This window comes from Gossypium hirsutum, chromosome A12 (genome assembly GCF_007990345.1).
Source record: "Gossypium hirsutum isolate 1008001.06 chromosome A12, Gossypium_hirsutum_v2.1, whole genome shotgun sequence".
Lineage (NCBI taxonomy): Eukaryota > Viridiplantae > Streptophyta > Magnoliopsida > Malvales > Malvaceae > Gossypium > Gossypium hirsutum.
In genome coordinates this window covers 29296074-29318015 of record NC_053435.1, presented here as the reverse complement: position 1 = coordinate 29318015, position 21942 = coordinate 29296074, and positions in this window count along the sequence as shown.

The following is a 21942-nucleotide window of genomic DNA, read 5'->3' as shown; positions in this document are numbered from 1 at the left end:
GATGGATTGGTTGACCTCCCATGTCGTTGTAGTAGACTGTGAGAGAAAAGTAATTCAGCAAAGATGTGAGGATGGAAAGGTTTTTCGAGTTGGGCCAGATAAGTCAGATAATTTGTCTGTGGTAATATCGTCTTTGGCAGCTGAAAGATATTTGAGAAAAGGGTATGAAGCTTATCTAGCTTTTGTGCTGAATACCCAAGTCACCGAGTCGAAGATTGAGTCTGTACCAGTGGTTTGTGAGTTTATAGACCTCTTTCTGGAGGAGTTACCAGGGTTACCCCCAGAGAGAGAGGTTGAGTTTGGTATCGAGTTGGCTCCTGGTACGATGCCAATCTCGATTACACCTTATAGGATGGCCCCCACCGAGATAAAGGAGTTGAAAGTGCAATTGCAAGAGTTAACAGATAAAGGTTTTGCTAGACTAAGTTATTCACCATGGGGTGCTCCAGTGCTTTTTGTGAAAAAGAAGGATGGGTCGATGAGTGCTCCAGTGCTTTTTGTGAAAAAGAAGTACGGGTCAATGAGGTTATGTATCAACTACAGACAGTTTAACAAGGTGACAGTGAAGAACAAGTATCCCTTACCGAGGATCGATGATCTCTTTGACCAATTAAGAGGGGCCACTGTGTTCTCTAAGATAGACTTAAGATCGGGCTACTACCAGTTAAGAGTCAAGGAACATGATGTGCCAAAAACTGCTTTTCAGACAAGATATGGGCATTATGAGTTTCTTGTTATGCCTTTTGGATTAACAAATACCCTGACAGTATTTATGGACTTGATGAACCGCATCTTCTAGCCGTATTTGGATAAGTTCGTTGTCATTTTTATCGACGACATATTGATTTATTCGCGTGATGAGAGTGAGCATGCGGAATATTTGAGAACTTTGTTATGGACTTTGAGGGATAAACAGCTCTATGCTAAGTTTAGTAAGAGCGAGTTTTGGCTTAAGGAAGTTGGATTCCTAAGACACATTGTGTCGGGAGATAGGATTAGAGTTGATCCGAATAAGATCTCAGCTATTGTAGAATGGAAACCGCCAAGGAATGTGACAGAGGTCTGCAGTTTTCTGGGGCTAGCAGGATACTATAGACTATTTGTAAACGGATTCTCCATGATAGCTACACTGATAACAAGGCTACTACAGAAAGATGTCAAGTTCGAATGGATAGAACAGTGCCAAAAGAGCTTCGAGAGATTAAAGGCTTTGTTGACCGAAGCCCCAATTTTAGTGCAACCTGAGTCGGGTAAGGAATTTGTAGTTTTTAGTGACGCCTCCTTAAACGGTTTAGGGTGTGTGCTAATGCAAGAAGGCAAGGTTATAGCCTATGCCTCAAGGCACTAAAAATTCATGAGAAGAATTATCCGACCCATGATTTAAAGCTAGCAGCTGTGGTGTTCGCACTGAAGATTTGACGACATCATTTATATGGTGAGAGATGCCGAGTATTTACTGATCACAAGAGTTTAAAGTATATAATAACTCAAAAAGAGTTGAATTTGAGGCAACGACGATGGTTAGAGCTAATAAAAGATTATGAGTTGATTCTCGACTATCATCCGTGAAAGGAAAATGTAGTCGCCAACACTTTGAGTAGAAAGTTGTTGTTTACTTTGAGAGCTTTGAATGCACAGTTGACCATATCTAATGATGGTTCAATCCTAGCAGAGTTGAGAGCCAGACCGAATTTTCTTCATGAAATTCATGAAGCTTAGAAAGATGATGAGAAACTACAAGTTAAGAGAACTCAGTGTGAATCAGAGATTGAGTCAGATTTTCGTATTAGTACTGATGGGTGTATAATGGTCAAAGATAGAATTTGTGTACCCAAAGATAGTGAGCTCATTCAGAAGATTTTGCAAGAGGCACATAGTGGTTGTTCGTCAGTTCACCCGGGTAGCGTGAAGATGTGCAACGACCTTAAGAAAATGTATTGGTGGTTCGGTATGAAAAGAGACATTTCAGAGTTCGTTTCCAAGTGTCTGGTGTGTCAACAAGTAAAGGCTGAACATCAAGTGCCTTCGGGTTTACTTCAGCCTATTATGATTCTCGAGTGGAAATGGGATCGTATCACCATGGATTTCGTGACCAATTTACCTCTAACCCTGAGAAAGAAAGATGCAGTATGGGTTATTGTCGATAGACTCACTAAGTCAGCACACTTCATACCAGTGTGTGTCGACTATTCCATTGAAAAGTTGGCCGACTTGTATGTTTCTAAGATTGTGAGGCTTCATGGTGTGCCGTTATCGATTGTATCTGATCGAGACCTGAGGTTCAGCTCGAGGTTTTGGAAAAAGTTACAAGAAGCTTTAGGAACCAATTTGAGTTTCTGCATGGCATTTCATCCGCAAACTGACAGACAGTCGGAAAGAGTAATATGGATCTTAGAAGACATGTTGAGGTGTTGTGTTCTTGAATTCCAAGGAAGTTGGGAAAAATATTTACCATTGGTTGAATTCGCCTACAACAACAACTATCAATCGAGTCTAAAAATGGCGCCTTATGAGGCTTTGTATTGGCGAAAGTGTCGAATGCCCTTATTCTGGACTGAGTTGAGAGAGAGTCAGATTCACGGGGTTGATTTGATCAAAGAGGCTGAGGAGAAAGTTAAGGTGATTCGTGACTGTTTGAAAGCCGCCTCAGATAGAAAAAAATCTTACGCAGATTTGAAACGAAGGGAGATTGAGTTTGAAGTCGAGGATAAGGTATTTTTGAAAGTTTCCCCGTGGAGGAGAGTCCTCAGATTTGGTAGAAAAGGCAAGTTGAGTCCTCGTTTTATAGGACCTTATGAGGTTACCGAGAGAGTAGGGCTCATTGCCTACCATTTGAGTTTGCCACCAGAGTTAGAAAAGATTCACGACGTATTTCATGTATCCATGCTACGCCGATATAGATCAGACCCTTCACATATAATTGCACCAACTGAAGTTGAGATTCTCCCATATATGATGTATAGTGAGGAACCCATCAAGATATTAGCTCGAGAAGTTAAACAGTTAAAAAATAAGAGTATACCGCTTGTGAAGGTTTTGTGGCATAGACATGGGGTCAAGGAAGCCACATGGGAACCCGAGGAGTCTCTGAGAAAGCAGTATCTAAACTTATTCACCAGTAAGATTTTCAAGGACGAAAATCCCTAAAGGGGGAGAAATGTAATAACCCGATTTAAGGCCTAGTTGAAACTGTGGTCTCGAGACCACAAATTCGAAGATAGAAAAATTATTTTTATTATAATTATGATATTATAGCATGATTATATTAGTGCATGAAAATTTTAGTGAGTTAATTTTAATGTTTTCAAGCCCGATTGTGATAGGGGACTAAATCACATAAAAGGCAAAAGTTACCTTTTAGTACCCAAATGTGTTAAATCGCTAGACAATCAAAATTTGGAGTATTTAAAGGGAAATTAGACCCTTTTTAGAGTGCTTGGCCAGCCATGAGAGACAAATTGGTCAAAAAGTCCAAGTTTTGTTGGGTTTGGTGGCTAATTTGACTTATATAGTAATAAAATAAGAAAAGATGATATCACCTTCTCATCTTCTTCTCTACCACCAAAAATATCAGCTGAAATGGGGGTTTGAAAGTGCAAAAATCTGTAGCAACTTAAAGCACTCATAAGTAAGTGATTTTAATGAGTTTTCTTCAAGATTTTTATATTTTTGGGACCCTTGAAGCATGAGCTTTCAAATGAGGGTGATATCTTACAAAATAGCCAAGAGTTTAGGATTTTTCCATGGATTTATTTGTGTTATATGCTGAGTTTTTATGGAAAATATGAGTCCTAGTTGTGTTATAAACAACTTTTGTGAAAGTTGTTAGCATGAAAACACCTAAAAGGGCTAGTTTGCATAAGTTGCAAATTAAGTAATAAGTGTGTGATATAGTAAGAATTTGGGATTGCTATAGTAGTAAAAAAAGTTTATCTAGGCTAAAAATACGAAGAAATTCGATAAAAATTGGTTTTCGGGCATAGGGGAAAAATGGTCATTTTGCCAAGGCCCAGGGACAAAATGGTCATTTTACCAAAGTTGTGAAGTTATGAATGCTTAATTGTGTTTAGTGAGTAAAAGGATGTATATTGTTAATATAGATCAAGATTTGCCAAGACCGAGCCTAGATCGAGGTAAAGCCAAGCAATCCGATTAAGCCGTTTAGTCAAGCACTTTTTGTAGTCCAAGGTAAGTTGTTTGTAAATAGTACAACTACATTGTTAATACTTGTATTCATATTGTCAATGAATTGATATTGTATGAATTGTTAAGTTATAAATTGAGAATGCCTTGTAATATTTGAGATAGTACAAATATCCCATTGAACCTTAGGATATATGTATTGGATATTCGTGCCAAGACATTGGGTGATTTGTGTGCCAGTGTAAGACATGTCTAGGATATACTTCGGCCGCAGTATGAGAGCCTGTATAAGACCATGACTGGGACATGGAATTGGCATCCAGACAAGGGCTAGGTAAGACATGTCTGGGACATACTTCAGCCATACTATGAGTGCCAGAGTAAGACATGTCTGGGACATGCATCGGCCTTGACAGAGATAGCCAGTGTAAGACGTGTCTGGGACACACATCGACTAAGAGTTGTGCTAGTGTAAGACATGTCTAGGACATGCATCAGCATGCATATATGAGAGCCAGTATAAGACCATGTCTGGGACATGGGATTGGCAATTTATCCCATGTCAAAGGTTCATAGAATATCCAGTAGTATCCCAAAACGGTTCAATGGTGAAAGTTGTAGTTTAATTTTGATAAAGAAAGGATGATCATGTTACGAGTGTTACAGGTACCTATATGATAAGCATGAGAAACAAGCTCAATTTAGAAATTGAGACTTGAGTAAGTTAAGTTATGTTTACCTTTGAGCTATAAGCATGATGGCAAATGGTGAGAATATTGTTGTATACTTATTATATGCAACTTACTAAGCTTTATGCTTACTCTCCTTCCTTTCCCTTTTCTTTTAGTACTGCCAATTTACTCAAGGATCCCTTGAAGTCAGAGATATCGATCACACTATCATCCGTTATACCCGGTATAGTTGGATTCATATTTTTAATTGTGGCATGTATAAGGCTAGGCTAGTAAGTTATATTATTGAGAAATTGTTCATGTATTTTGGTTTAAGATAAAATCCCTTCATTTTGTATTAGGCCTGGAATAATGGCTATTATTCATTTTGATGAATGCATATAATGTTCTTTCTTTGAACGAATTGGCATCTTTTGGGGTGAAATTTGTATATTGACATGATCTTGTGTAGGTTGTACAAAATGGGTGACAAAATGGCTTAGGAAATAACCTAGTTTGTTCTCACGGGTAAGACACACAGGCGTGTGTCTAGGCCATGTGTGACACACGGCTCACACCCATGGGTGTGTGTCATGGCCGTGCATCCCCTGCACTTAAAACTTTCAAGTCATTTTAGTACACGGGTAGGCCACACGGGCGTGTGCCCAGGCCGTGTCATAAAGCCAGTATGCATGCTTGTAGCACACGGACAAGAGACACGGTCGTGTGTCTCAGCCGTGTGAAGGAGACAGATATAGGGCACGGGTGTGTGCTTGGGCCATGTAGATTTGGCAGAATGCCGAGGTTTTTAGACACGGGTTCGGGACATGGGCGTGTCCCTAGCACACGATCGTGCGTTCTATACCCACACGGGCGTGTGGAGCCTTAATGCATGAAATTTTCTAAGTTTTTCATAAGGTCCCGGTTGGGTTCTGAATCACCCCGGTTCTATGTTTTGGGCCTCATTAGCCTGTATACGAGATAGATTGCTTGTGAAAAGAGAAGTTTTTAAATTGTTTGAGATTTCACGGTCCTGTTTTATTCAGTTCATTGAGTTTAAGGCAGGTAGAACCGCGAACCTTATCTTAGCATCGGATATGGGTGAGGGGTGTTACACCATGTGATATTTTGGGGATGCTGACATCAGAAAAGAATGTCCATGTTGTTGCACACGGGCTAGGACACGGGCATGTCATGGCTATGTAAAGGACACAGGCCAGGCACACGAGCGTGTGCCAGGCCATGTGAAAACCCCTGTAGGTGTGTATTTAAAATTATTTCTACACGAGTGGAGGACACGGGTGTGTCCCTGTATTGCTTGGGCCGTGTGAGCCACACGGGCCATCACACGACCATGTCAAAATGGCCACACAGGCATGTTTCCCTTCCACACAGGTGTGTGCCTTGTTTCAAAGTAAAATTTTCTATAGATGGTTTAAGGACCCGGGTTGATCCTTAATAGTTTTCAATGGTCGATTTGGGGCTCGTAGGCCCATAATAAGAAGTTTTAAATAGAAATTGAAAAAGTTCTAAGTTGGATCTAGTCTCGGTGACTTGGAGAATGTTTGTGTGCATGAGATCGAGTTAAGTAATGCCTCGTATTCCGCTCCAGTGTGGGTTATGGGTATGGGTGTTACACTTAGTAAGCCATATACAAATAAAATCATATTATAACACATATAAGCATCATAAAATACATATATTCCATAGTCAAACACTATCAAAGAGCACATAGTTCATATACGTTTCACATATTCCCAATTCATTTGCACATATAACATATTTTTCTTATACTTATATCACTTATCATCACTTGCACATATACTTACCTTTCACTCTCAAATGATGATAAATATTTCAAACGTACCTAAATCAGATACACATCCATATAGTTATTCATTTCTCTGAATGACTGTTGAACCGTTCGGAATCAATAAGGATACTTGGATAGCTCAAAAAGATCGTACAATGCCAACGTCCCAGACGTGGTCTTACATGTAATCAAATATCGATGCCACTGTCCCAGACAGGGTCTTACACGAAATCAAATAGGTGCCGATGTCCCAAACATGGTCGTACACGAAAACACATATCGGATCCTGTGTCATGACATATGAATCCTAATTATTCCTATGGTTTGTATGGGGCTTTTCGGACATCATCACATTATCGGAACTTTCTTGGATTTATCATATTCAACTCATATAGCCATTCATTAACGTTCAGTAGCATATAAACATTAATATTCCAATTCAAATCACATTTATTTGTATATAGAGTTACCTCGTATGGATTCGAATGAACGGAATCAACTACTCGACGACTTTCGACTTTCTCCGATTTAATTGCCTTTTCTTTGGTTCTTGATCTAAACACATTCAAATTTGACTTATTCAATCTCACACTCATTCAAATCAATCCAAAAACACATATTTAGGGCATTTTACAATTTAGCCTCACATTTTCACATTTTAACACTTTAGTCCCTAATTCATAAAATCATAAAATACACAAAATTTCCTTATACCCATGATTAGCCGAATTTTCATAGTGTCCATACAAGTCCACATATTTTATTTATTTCAATTTTAGTTTCTCAAAATCTCATTTTTACAATTTAGCCCAAATTACTCAAATTCATCAAAAATTCAAAGACAAAATATATTTATCTATCATAAATCTTTCATTTTTCATCATTTAACAAGACAAAGCTTACAATTTCATCAATGAAATAATTCAAAATCATAAAAAAATCAGAAATTGAGACATGGGCTTGATAGAACACTAAGCAACAATCACAAAAACGTAGAAATTATCAAAAATCGAACAAAACACATACCTAAATCAAAGAAAGCATTGGTCGAACCCTAGTTGTGTTTTTCTTTCTTTGTCTCCTTCAATTTTCGGTAACATGAACACAAAAATGGCCTTATTTCATGTTTTGTTTAATTAAATCAACATTATTAATTAGTTTAAGATTTTTCCCTTACATTAAAACATTAATAAACCATTATAATGTCCAACTAAGTCATTTAATACATTCCATGGTCAAATAACCACATAAGGACCTCACAAATAATAAGCCATAACAAATAGGCACTTTTAACAAATAGCTAGCCACTTTTACATTTTATGCGATTAGGTCCTTTTTGCAAATTAAACACACAAATGGTAAAATTTTCATACGGAATTTTCACAGATATCAATTCACATATAATCAACACAGAAAATAATATTAAAATATTTTTTGACTCAGGTTTGTGGTCTCAAAACCACTATTCCGACTAGGGTCTAAACCGAGCTATTAGACTGGCACATTAGTGCATAATCTCATACACAAACTAATCCTATGACATGTTAACTATATTCGAAACAACCCGAATAGCTAATAGGGTTCCAATATTCAACATCATTTACAATTTAATACAATTACAATTTATCAAGCATATACATTATCACAATCCAATCTATTAACATATCACATATACTTCATGTAATTCAACACATTTCCACCCAATCTCATAAAACATGAATATTTCAAATATTTCATGCTATTTTACATTTTATTCATTTTAGTCCTCTATTTTGGCAATTCACAATCAAGCTCAATTCAATAGCTCATATTATTAATAGGCACTCACCTTGATATTTCTAAATGCAGTTAACATAAAAATGCAATCAACATGACCCCAAATCGTAAATATATAAATCATGGTCTCGCGTCACTTGTCGACAACTCTTACTTTTCCTTTCCTCTTGAAGGTTTCATGTCGATGTTAGCCAGGAGTAGTCACAAAACATAACACATTACCAAATTCCAGCCAATTCATAACCAAATATCAATTTACACATATTTTTCAAATTATTCAATTTAGTCCCTAAATAGAGACAAGTATAACTTTTAAATTTGGGCTTCGAATTAAAACTCGATTTTATCATAACTCATTAGGGACCTTATAATTTCCATTCCTGTTGAAATTTCATAACATTTTTTCATTTTATCCAATTTGGTCCCTAATGTACAAACCTAACAATTTAGCTTTATAATTTTGTCCTTTTCTTAAATTAAGCTTAATTTAGCTTTACTATTTAGTACATGAGCTAGCTAAATCAAGCTCACATGATTCAATTTCCATAAAAATCAAAGAAAAATAGCTAGGGACTTACTTGAAATTAAGGGTCAAATGTTGAATAAAGCTTGAAATCTTTCTCCTTTAAGCTTTAATGGTGAATAATAGGTTTGGGGAAAGAAGATGACAACATCCCACTCATTTATACCTTATATACTAGTATTAACACTTAATTAATCTTACTTTATTCTTTAACTAAACCTAGTGTAATTTATCAATACTGTCCACTATCCTCCAATTAAAATGGGTTTTTTAATCATTTTAGTCATTTGGATAGTTTCTATTTAAGTCCCCAAGCCTTATTCTAATTAAAAATCTATAGCAATTAAACTTTACGATTTAGTCCCTAAGCCTTAATTACTTATGATTTCAACTAAATCGCTTAACCAATTTTCAATTCACGAATATAATAAATCCATAAACATATTTATTAAATATTTACGGTCTTGGTTTATAGAAATGAGGACCCAAAATTACCTTTTCCAACATCGTTAGAAATCGAGTCATTACAACTTGTGTCGAGTGAGGGCTTAAGCAACACAGGCCAAACATAGAACAATAAACAATTTAATTACTTTTAGTAGGAAAATAATTCTCTCATTAGAAATCAATGAAAATTGTAATTCCTGAAAAATAGAATTTATCTTATGGAAATAAATTCCCACTACGTTTTGGCAAAACAACAATATATAAAACTTGTGTGTTAATAACTCTACCAGTGCAATCTATTTATAGGGAGAGATAGGAGAATTTTGGTTGAATAAGGATTACACAAATCCCATAGTTAGACTAGGGGAGTGATGGGTGGCACACCCTTATAAATATTAATAGTTTTGTTGCCTCTCACTTATCATACTGATCTGCCACAATTCGTTGTTACAAATTAAGCTCTTTTCGCCATTTAATGAGCTTGTATTCAAGTGATTTTCTATATTTTAATTTTGTTTTAGAATTAGTTAATTTTGAATTTAAGTTGAATAAATTGAGCTTTTAGTGTTGTTTTACGACCTTTTAGGCCAATCTAGGCTAAGAAAGAACTAACAAGTTGATTAAGTGTGCAAGATAGCATTTTTGGCCAACGAGTCGGTGGACTGTCATGAATGTCGCAACATTTAAGGAGAAAGTCGTGACACCGAAGCAAGCCTCGACACTTAGCCAATTTTCCAAATAAAAATCCAAGAGGCAGGCTATTAGAGACGATGTCACGACACCAATAAGCCAAAGTCCCGGCATTCAACCTAGACTCCAAAGGAGGAGAATACTGCCAACGGTTTTGCGATATTAGGAAACCAAAGTCATGACATTCCATCCAGTCCCCAAATACCAAACATTCTGCCATCAAAGTCACGACACCAGCTATAAGGTGTTGTGACATCAGTTTGACGAGGCCCATATGATTGCAAGGGGTATTTTTGTCCATACAATCTTATTTAACTTGTTACACAACTTATAATTGACCTAAATTGGTCATTCAACATAAACACTATAAATATTAGCTCATAAGACCTAATTAGGAGTGCTAATTTCTATTATTAAGTTCTTTCATAGGATTAATTAGGGTTTTAGGTAGATTTCTATTTTCTTTTAAGTTGTTAAACACTTAGCTCATTTTAAGCAATTTATTTTTATGTTTTCCTTTTATTACATTTTTTGGTATTTTTTTCTTGCCAAATCAAAGATCAACATCATTCATTGGTTCAACAATCCAAGCTTTGATTCAAGATATTTGGATTCTTGAGCACTATTTTCCCTTCTCCTTTTATTCTACATTTAATTGAATGTTTGATAATTTTGTAGGAGAGATTGCATCTAGAATGGCCATGAAATAAAACCCCTAGAAGGTTGACAAGCTGAAGTGAGAGTGATTGGCTTGGGTTTAGGGTATTCAGGCTAGTTAGCTAGATTAGGTTAAGTGAATTAAACTTTAAAATTGATGACTTTATGAGGTAACTTAGGTAGATGATGCCGAAAGGATAGTCTGCTTATCACCAACTTAATCTAACCTAGTTTCATTATCAAGTCAAAAGATAAGTAAATTAATTCGATCAATTAATCTAGTTATAGGTCGAACAATATTAATTAGGTTAATTGTTAGCTAATTAGCAAATCCCCTAGAACTAAGTTAATCATGAACATGGAAGTGAGTCACCCTTCTGTTTGCTTATATTGATTGTGATTTTGGTCTTAGCTTTTATATACTTTAGTTTTATTTCGGGGTTCATCTCTTTATTATTTCACTATAATATGATTACTATGTGAGTAGTTATTTAGACCTAGGTAGTATGTTCTTCCTTGTTGATAATTTAGTTTAAAAAAACCTCCATTGGGTATGATCCTTAGAATACTTCCTAGTGTTTCATTGCAAACTTTACTATATTACAATTTGACATGTACACTTGCAAACAATGCACTTCATTCAGATATTCAATTGCATTTTTTCAAGCCCAGACGCACGCATGTTGGGGTGTGGTCACATATGAGGGGGATTAGGCCTCTCATGTATTAGGTCCAATTATATTTGCTTTTCAGAATTTTGACCCAACACGTTATAATTTAATCCAACTCAATATTTGTTTTCTATTCCAAAAATAAATATTAATTAATTAACTAAATTAATTTTCAATTAAATAATTTTTTGAACCTAATTCTAATTTTATTAAATTCATGACGACTTTATCGTAAAAGAATCTATGAGGAAATATATTTAATTTCTCTCATTTTAGGTGCTTCAAGTGTTGGCTCGAACCAATTGAAACGAAACATAGAACAAGAAAAAGTTTTCTCTCATTTTGGGGTGAAAATGAAAATTCTCTCTTCTTTAATAGAAACTAGTAGAATTTTTATTCTGCAAAAATATATTTAATAGTTGAGAATAAATTCTCCCTACTTTTCAACAAAGTAACAATCTCTAAAAGTTGTGTTAACAGCTCTACCGATGGCAACTATTTATAGGAAGAGAAGGTAGAACCCTTGTTGAGTTGTAGTGGTTTATTTCAAATAGAAAAACAACATCCTACTTAGAATAAGACTACCGTGAATGACAAACCCAATTATTTCTACTAGGGTTGCCGCCCCTTCATGTCCATGAGAGGTTTTTGGGCCTCTCTCACATTGGGTCTAATTATGAGTACTTTCTAGGCCTTTTTGACCCAACTTTATGTAATGTGATCCAACCCGATTCAATTTTTCTATTTCTCAAAATAAAATTTAATATTTATATATTAAATAATTTTCCTATCCCTATTTTACCCTCAACAAAGTTTTTATGATTTTACCCCTAGTAAAATTTTGAGAATTTTTTCGTTGATAAAATTTCGAGAAAATATGTTCAATATTTCACAACTTAACATGTTCACTATGACCAAATGGTTTATTTTCATTTTATGTCTTCAAAACAGTCCAAAAATATAAACTCATTTTTCCGATCATTTTTTAAGTAATTCATATAGGATTGTGCTGCCTTCTTCTCCTTGACTAATTGTAGGGGGTCAACTATCAGACAGCACTGCCCCTTCAGCAGGAGCAGGTATGTTACTTTCAACGTCATCCGCCACTGCTCTGTTGGGATCCATTTACTATATGAAAACACATTTTAATATCGTAAGTAGTCGTCACACTATCATAATATACGTATGGCATGTATAGCTAGACTTGTACATGTGCTACATTAATCCAGGAATCGACTAAATAGTAGCTCTGATACCACTAAATGTAACACCCTTTACCCGTATCCGATGCCGAGACAGGGTTCGAGGCATTACCGAACTTAAACATAAGCAAACATACAAAACGGAGCCATAAAATTTCATCCAATTTAAAACCATTTATACATATGCATATCGTCCCTATTAAGGGCCTCCTAGGCCCAAAACATACATTGGGAGTGGTTCGGGACTAAACTGAGAACTTTGAAAACATTTGGAAGACTTAGAAAATTTTTCATGGAAACAGGGTCACATGCCTGTGTGGGTAGGCCATGCGGTCACACAAATACCTGTGTGGCTTGGGGCACGCCCGTGTCCTCAGCCCGTGTAACTCTCTATTTATGACATTATAAACACAATTAGGGTCACACGACCAAGTCATATGTTCAGGTACTAGGCCGTCTGGCAAATTAAATTCCAAAAATTAAGTGCAGACTTCACACGGCCTGGGCACACGCCCATATCCTAAGGCCGTGTCCTTCAAGCGGCTGAGACACACGGTCGTGTCTCTGAGCGTGTGTTTACTACTAGGCATTCTACTTTACTTAATTAAGGTGCAGAGGGTACACAGCCGAATCACACACCCATGGGCCAAACCGTGTGTTATACATGGCCTAGACACATGCCCATTTGTCTACTCGTGTGGACAACTTTGAGGCTATTTTCCAAGCCATTTGCTACCCTTAAATGCTCACTCACTTATACATTTTTGATGATATGCAACATAGCATATTTAGTCACTCAAATACTCACAATCATGATTAATCCATGACTTTGTAATGTCAACATATCACATGCTCAAACCATCATGCTTTCATACGCCATTCCACACCAATTTCATATTTATTCATTCTTATAAACCTATCTTCAATCTACTCAATTATAACATAGTTATGGTCATACCTATTAGTCCTAATTCATTCATTAAGCATATGTGCCATTTATCACATCCATTACTAACAAGTAGCCACCAATCACATCACAAAGCCTAAACACATTGCATGCATGCATAAATAGTTAGGGTTACAACCCAAAAAGCAAATATAAGCCACATCTCATGGCCTTATAAAAAATGAATCATAATAACATCATGAGCCAACACAATTTGGCTATTGAAAATGACACATAACAAAATAACCAAGTCTCCTATACATGTCATACTCAAAATGTTGAGACTAACTATACCCAAATGTCCAATTGATAGTGTGATCGAGTCTCCGACGTCCTTCAATTCCCGAGCTAGCTTGGTGGCACTATAAGAAATGGAAAGGAAGGGGAGTAAGCTTAAAGCTTAGAAAGTACACATGCAAATAATAAGCAACATAAATCATACAATTAATATAAGGCAAAGTTTCATAAATGTCATCAAGTCCCATAAGCACAACTTTCTCATATCCATTCTTACCACATGCTTATAACATACCGAGTTCTTTACTCATGAGTTTGACGTACATATCTGTACTAAATCGTATTACATTCTCATAGTTCCTCATCATTGACTTACTTGTCGCATCTCACTGATTTACCCATTGAACACTTGGAATACTATTGGATACACGGAAAGCTTGCACATAGTGCCTCATACGTAGCCACATGCTACCTCATATCACATATCACACATCGCTCACTCTCGAGCTAATCATGGGCCTGCTCACACAAGTTGAAAGTTGGGATGTAACTACATGGGCTACTCACACAAGCTAACAGTTACCGCAACACATGCCGGCCTACCCAGCCATCTGTAGAACGTACAAGACCAGCACCCAGATTCACATAGTTACATGTACACATAATCTCATGAGCTCATAATCACATAGTTCCTAGTGACATGTCACATTGTATCCTAAATTATTCCTAAGGTTCAAACAGGATTTTCTCAATGCCAGATCTTCGTCAAACTCATTCACAACGTCATTCTCATGTACCATAATGTCTTTCATACTTTCATCATAACAATTAAATATAAAAATTCATACATTGATAAGGCATTAAAACATGATACAACATTTCATTATTTACATATGAACTTACCTCAGTACAAAAATACTAAAAACGAATCTAATCGTCGTACACCTTATTTTTCCCCGATCAAGGTCCGTTCCTCGTTTTTATTGCTCTCTAATACCAAATTTAGCTTATTCAATACACACTTTATTCAACTCACTCCATAACTCATATTTTGGCAAAATTACCTTTTTATCCCTAACTTTTCACATATTTACAACTTAGTCCCTAGGCTCGTAAAATGAAATGTGTCCATTTTCTTTGTCACCCAAGCCTAGCCGAACTTAACACATGCTCATAATAGCCCACGTTTTCCTTCAAATAATATTTTTACTACTCATTTTTACAACTTTTACAAAAAGGTCCTTTTTAGGTATTTCCATGAAAAATCACTTAGTAAAAGTTGTCTAACACATATTAAACATTCATATTCCTCCGTTAAACATCAAAATATATGCACGTCACACATGGGTCAATTTTTAAATATGAACCCTAGCTCAAAATAAGGATAAAAATAGGTAGATCGGTTGATGACAACTTCAAAAATGTAAAGAACATTAAAAACGGGGCTAGGATACACTTACTATTGAGCTTGAAAGGTGAAAAAAACCCTAGCTATGGCGCTTCTAAATTTCGACGCACACAAGAAGAATATGAGCCAATTTTTGCTTCATTTTTCTCTTTTTATTTTTTTATTAACCAAATGATAAAAATGCGCTTAAGGCCTTTCTTTCAAATTTTTTCTATCCATGCCCATTTTTGTCCACAAAATTAGAAATTGGCCAAATTGCTATTTAAGACCCTCTAATTAAAAATCCATGGAAATTTCATACTCAAAGCTTCTAGAACATGTATTTTGCAACTTATTCAATTAGGCCTAATTATCAAATTGGACACTTTATGCAGAAAATTTCTTCATGAAATTTTCACACAATGATGCAATCATATCATAGACCTCATCATAATCATAAAATAATTATTTCTACTTCCAATTTGTGGTCTCAAAACCACTATTCTAACTAGGCGCAAAATCGGGATGTTACAACTCTCCTCCTTTAGGGATTTTCGTCCCTGAAAATCTTACCTGTAAAAAGGTTTGGGTATTGGTTTCTCATGCTTTCCTCGAGCTCCCATGTAGCCTCTTCCACCCCATGTCTTTTCCATAATACTTTCACAAGGGAAATACTTTTGTTTCTCAATTGCTTGACTTCCCGAGCCAAAATCTTAACCGGCTCTTCGCCATAAGTCATGTCCGATCGAATCTCAACCTCTGTTGGTGAAATCACATGTGAAGGGTCTGATCAGTATCGGCACAACATTGACACATGAAACACATCATGAATTCTTTCCAACTCAGACGGTAATGCCAACCGATATGCCACTGGCCCTATCCTTTCAATAATCTCATACGGTTCAATAAAATGTGGACTCAACTTGCCTTTTCGGCCAAATTTGAGAACTTTCTTCTATAGAGACAATTTTAGGAATACCTTATCACCGACTTGAAACTCAATCTCTTTCCGTTTCTAGTTTGCATAGGATTTCTATCTATCCGAAGCAGCTTTCAAACAATAACGGATTACCTTTACCTTTTCTTCGATTTCTTTGACTAAATCAACTCCATGAATCTAGTTTTCTTTGAGTTCGATCCAATACAAAGGCGTTCAGCACTTATGCCCGTACAATGCCTCATAAGGTGCCATTTTCAACCTCGACTGAAAACTATTGTTGTAGGCAAATTCTACCAACGGTAAGTACTTTTCCCAACTACCTTGGAACTCAAGAACACAACACCGTAGCATATCCTCAAGAATCTGAATTACCCACTCAGACTGACTGTCAGTTTGCGGATGGAAAGCAGTATTAAAATTCAGCTTTGTACCCAAAGCTTCTTGTAACTTTTTCCAAAATCGTGCTGTGAACCTCGGAACGCTATCTGAAATAATCGAGAAAGGCACTTCATGTAATCTCAGAATTTTAGAAATATATAACTCGGCTAACTTGTCAAGTGAGTAGTCGGTACGTACTGGTATAAAGTGAGCCGACTTTGTCAATCGATCAACAATAACCCATACGACATCTTTCTTTTTGGGTGTCAATGGCAAGTCCGTCACAAAGTCCATAGTAATACGGTCCCATTTCCACTCAGGAACCATCACAAGTTGAAGTAATCCGAATGGTACTTGGTGTTCAACTATTACTTGCTGACAAATAAGGCATCTTGATACAAACTCAAAAATATCTCTTTTCATCTCAAAAATATCTCTTTTCATACTCAGCCACCAATACGATTTCTTAAGTCATTGTACATTTTCGTACTACCCGGATGAATAGACAAACAATCACTATGTGCTTCATACAAAATCTTCTGAATCAACTTAGTATTTTTTAGAACACAAATCCTATCTCGAAACATCAGGCGACCTGTAACACCTCTTACCTGTATCCAAAGCTGGGAGAGGGTTCGAGGCGTTACTGGGATTAAACGTAACCAATCATACAAAACCGGGCCATACAATTTTGTCCCATTTAAATCTTTTCAATCACATGCAAAATTATCCCTTATACGGGCCTATGATGCCCGAAACATACATCGGAAGCGGTTCAGGACTAAACTGAGAGGTTTCTAAACCTTTTCAAAACTTAAAAAATTTTCATACTTTGGAGAGTCACATGCCCGTGCGGGTAGGCCGTGTGGTCACACACTCTTGTGTGGCTTGGGACACACCCTGTCCTTAGCCCATGTAACTCTCTGAACAGCATCAACAAAATAAGGTCACACGGCCAAGTCATACGCCCGTGTGATTAGGCCGTGTGGTGAATTGAATTCCAAAAATTAAGTGCAGACTTCACACGGCCTGGGCAGACGCCCATGTCCTAAGGCCTTGTCCTTTACACGGCTAAGACACATGGATGAGACACACGGCCGTGTCTCTGCCTATGTGTTTACTACTACGCATTCTGTTTTGAATTTATTAGGGTACAAGGGACACAGACCAGATCACACGCCCATGGGGCGGACTGTGTGTCACACACGGCTTAGACAAATGCCTGTGTCTCTAACCGTGTGGATAATTTCTAGGCTATTTTCCAAGCCATTTGCCACCCTTAAACACTTACATACTTACACTCACTTCATGGCATACAACATGGCACATTTGGTTACCCAAGCATTTACATTTGGCTAATCAATATGACATATAACAAAAAGACCAAGTCCCTATAAATGTCATATTCAAAATAATGAGACTAGCTATACCAAATGTTTAATAGATAGTGTGATCGACTTTCTGACATCTTCCGAACCCCGAGCTAGTTTGGCGACACTATAAGAAAAGGAAAGGAAAGGGTAAGCATTAAAGCTTAGTAAGTTCATATGCAAATAAAATACAACTTAAATAAGTATTAATCATACATTTAACATAAGGAATATAATCTTGCATTTTATCAAAATCTCTTAAACTTATTCTTCATATATATATACATATTCATATTTTCACCACAAGTTCATCATATCTCATGACATTCTCATGAGTTCAATGTCCATACCTGTGCCCACTTGCCCATAATAACTTTCTTTCTCCTCTTCGACGTATTCATCAAGGTTACTCATTGAACTTCCTTTAGAACTACCTGTTGAACACTTGAAATACTATCGGATACAACAGAATCTTACACCTAAGTGCCTTATATGTAGCCAATGCTACCTCATATCACATATCACATGTTGCTCGCTTTCGAGCTACTCATGGGTCTGCTCATATAGGCTATCGGGTATCCGCAACGCGTACTAGACTACCTAGCCACCGATAGAATATACGAGACCAGTACCCAGATGCCAAAATATGTTCCATATACATTATGAACTCAGACCATAACTCAATGAGTTCAGATGCCACATATATTATGAACTCAGACCACAACTCAATGAGTTCAAATCACATAGTTCCTAGTGACATGTCACTTGTATCCTAAACTATTCCGAAGTTTCAAATGGGATACTTCGATATCACATTTCTATCGAACTTGCTCGTAACGTCAAGTTCAATACTCATAGCACCAGTCACATATTCATGGAATTGTCAAGCATAATTCATAAACAATTTAGGCAATAAACACATAATACAACATCACATTAAATTTGTATGTACTTACCCTACATGCAATATTAAAGCATTTAAAGTATGGTACATGTTGTATTATTTGCAAATGAACTTTCCTCGATACAAAATGATAGAAATGAGCCTAATCCTTAGAAACTTTATTTTACCCGATCAAGACCTGAATCACATTTTTCTTGATCTATAATGCCAAATTTAACTTGTTCAATACATACATTGTTCATATCGACCCATAACACATACTTTGGTAAAATTACCTTTTTACCCCAACTTTTTACTTATTTACACTTTAGTCCTTAGGCCTGTAAAATGAAATGCATGCATTTTCTTGGTTACCCAAGCCTAGTCGAACCTACACCATGTTCATATCAGCCCATATTTTCCTTTATTTCATATTTTACTACTCATTTTTTACACATTTTACAAACAAGTCCTTTTTAGGCATTTTCACTAAAAATCACTTAGTAAAAGATGTTTATTACACATCAAACATTCATATTCCTCCATTAAACATCAAAATACAAACATGTCACACATGGGTAAAATTTCATACATGAACCCTTGCTCAAAATAATGGTAGAAATAGCTAGATCGGTTGATGACAACTTCAAAATGTAAAGAACATTAAAAACGGGACTAGGATGCACTTACTTTTGAGCTTAAAAAGTGAAGAAACCCTACTTATGGCGTCTCTTGGAATTTTGGCACACACAAGGATAAATGAGCAAATTTTACTTCATTTTTCCCTTTTTATTCTTTTATTTACTAAATGAAAAAAATGCCCTTGAGGTCTTTCTTTCAAATTTTTCCTATTCATGCCCATTTTTGTCCAAAATTTTAGAACTTGGTCAAATTGCTATTTAAGTGTAATAGCCCGATTTTGTGGCTAGTTAGAACAGTGGTTTGGAACCACTAATTCAAGGTCGAAAAAATTATTTTTAATATTATTTTATGTGTTAAAGCATGATTATATGAGTGCATGAAAATTTTGGTGAACTAATTTTAGCGATTGGTTGCTTAATTTCGAAAAAGGACTAAATCGTAGAAAGTGCGAAAGATTTGTTTTACTAGTTGAAAGTGTTAAATGGCTATTAAACATTAAATTAGAGGTCCTTAGTGAGTAAATAGACCAAAAATTTATTAGTGGCTGGACATGGAGCCTTAATTCATGGAATGGTCAAATGTTAAGTGACTTAATTGATAATAAAATATTAACCTAAAAGGCTATCTATCATCTTTTTCATTTTCCTTTCTCCTCCATCAAAAATTTTAGCAAATAGGGGGTTTTGAGAGCTCAATATTTCAGCAACTTCTATCCCTTGCAAGTAAGTGATTTTTAGGTCATTTTTGTTGATTTTTGTGTTTTTGGAACCCTTATAGCTTAATCTAGCTAATGGGGGGACTACTTTGCGAAATGGTTGATAGTCTAGAGATTTAACATGAGAAGATTTATGATGTTTGCTGAGTATTTATGGAAGAAAATGAATCATGGTTGTTAAATAAACAACATTAGTGAAAGGGGTTTTCATGAAAACACCTAAAAGGACCATTTTGTGAAGTTTATAAAATAGGTTGTAAATGTGTGAAATAATTGAAAATTTTGAGTTGCTATAAGAGTAATAAAGGTTCTGATAGGCTTGTTAAAGGAGGAAATTTGATTAAAATCGTTTTACGAGCCTAGGGGCAAAATTGTAACTTTGTGAAAGGTTAAGGGCAAAGTAGGAATTTTGGAATGTCTTGATTAATGTGATTATTGAATAAATAAATTTTGTCATTATAGATCAAGAAATATGGAATTTGGACTTAGACCAGGGGAAAACCAAGCTAGTGGACTAAATCAAACTAGTCGCCCATATTTTGCATACCGTGGTAAGTTCGTGTGTAAATAATGTACTTTATATTATGAAATTAATAATCGATGTTGAATGAGTTGTTTAATTAATGCTAAAAATATGTCCAAAGAGACTTGATGTAGTAAAAACTCCCAGTTGAACCTTAGGAATAGATTGGATATCCATGCCATGACAATTGGGTGATATGTGTGCCAGTGTAAGACCATGTCTCGGACATGGCATCGGCCAAATTATGAGAGCCAGTGTAGGACCATGTTTGGGACATGGCATCGACATTGATATGTTTGCTAGTATAAGGCCATGTCTAGGACATGACATCGGCGTTGATATGTGTGCTAGTGTAAGATCATGTCTGAGATATAGCAACGGCCACCTTATGAGAGCCAGTGTAAGACCATGTCTAGGACATGGCATCGGCCTCGACATGTGAGCCAGTGTAAAACAATGCCTTGGACATGACATCGGCAATTTACCCTCTTGTGTGAGGCTTATCAGGTATCATTTAGTATTCCAAATGGTTCCACGGGTTATTTTAAGCTTATGATAAAGATATGAAAGTATATAATCATGTTGTGAGTGGTACAGGTTCTTACTCAAAACTCATGAGATATGAGCTTAGTTATGAAATTGAGTAAGATATATCTATGAGAATGATTGTGGGGACGATCTTGATATCTTTGGCTTATACTTGTGATGTGTAAATATGTAGTAAATCTACCATTGTTAAATCAAGAATGTTGTGCTGGTTTATAATATGCTATGTGTTTAAAGATGCATGGTTGATGTTGTTACTTATTTGCGTGCAACTTACTAAGCTTTATGCTTACTCCATTTCCTTTCCATTTTCTTATAGCATCACCAAGCTAACTCGGGGATCAAAGGACGTCGGAGGCTCGATCACACTATCAATCAGAATATTTGGAATAGTTATATTTATCATTTTGAGTATGGCATGTATAGGGACTTGGTCTTTTTGCTAAGTGTCATATTGTTTTAGCCAAATATGTTGGCTTGTCATGAAGGTTGATTCATTTTTTATAAGGCCGTGGATGATGGCTAATATTTATTATTGCTAAGTACGCTTGATGAGAATTTCCATGGATGTGGTTATTGCATGGTTTGTATTGACAAGTAGGAGATGTTGTATGTGATAGAAAATAGCTTAAAATTGATGTGTGGATGTTTTGGTTGTGGCTGTTTTGTTCATGTGTTTATGCTTAGATTGAAGATGTTTGATGTGTGTAGGTTGGTGCAAGTAAGGGTGGCAAAGAGGCTTGGTAGATAGCCTTGTTTTTATCCACACGGGCAGACACACA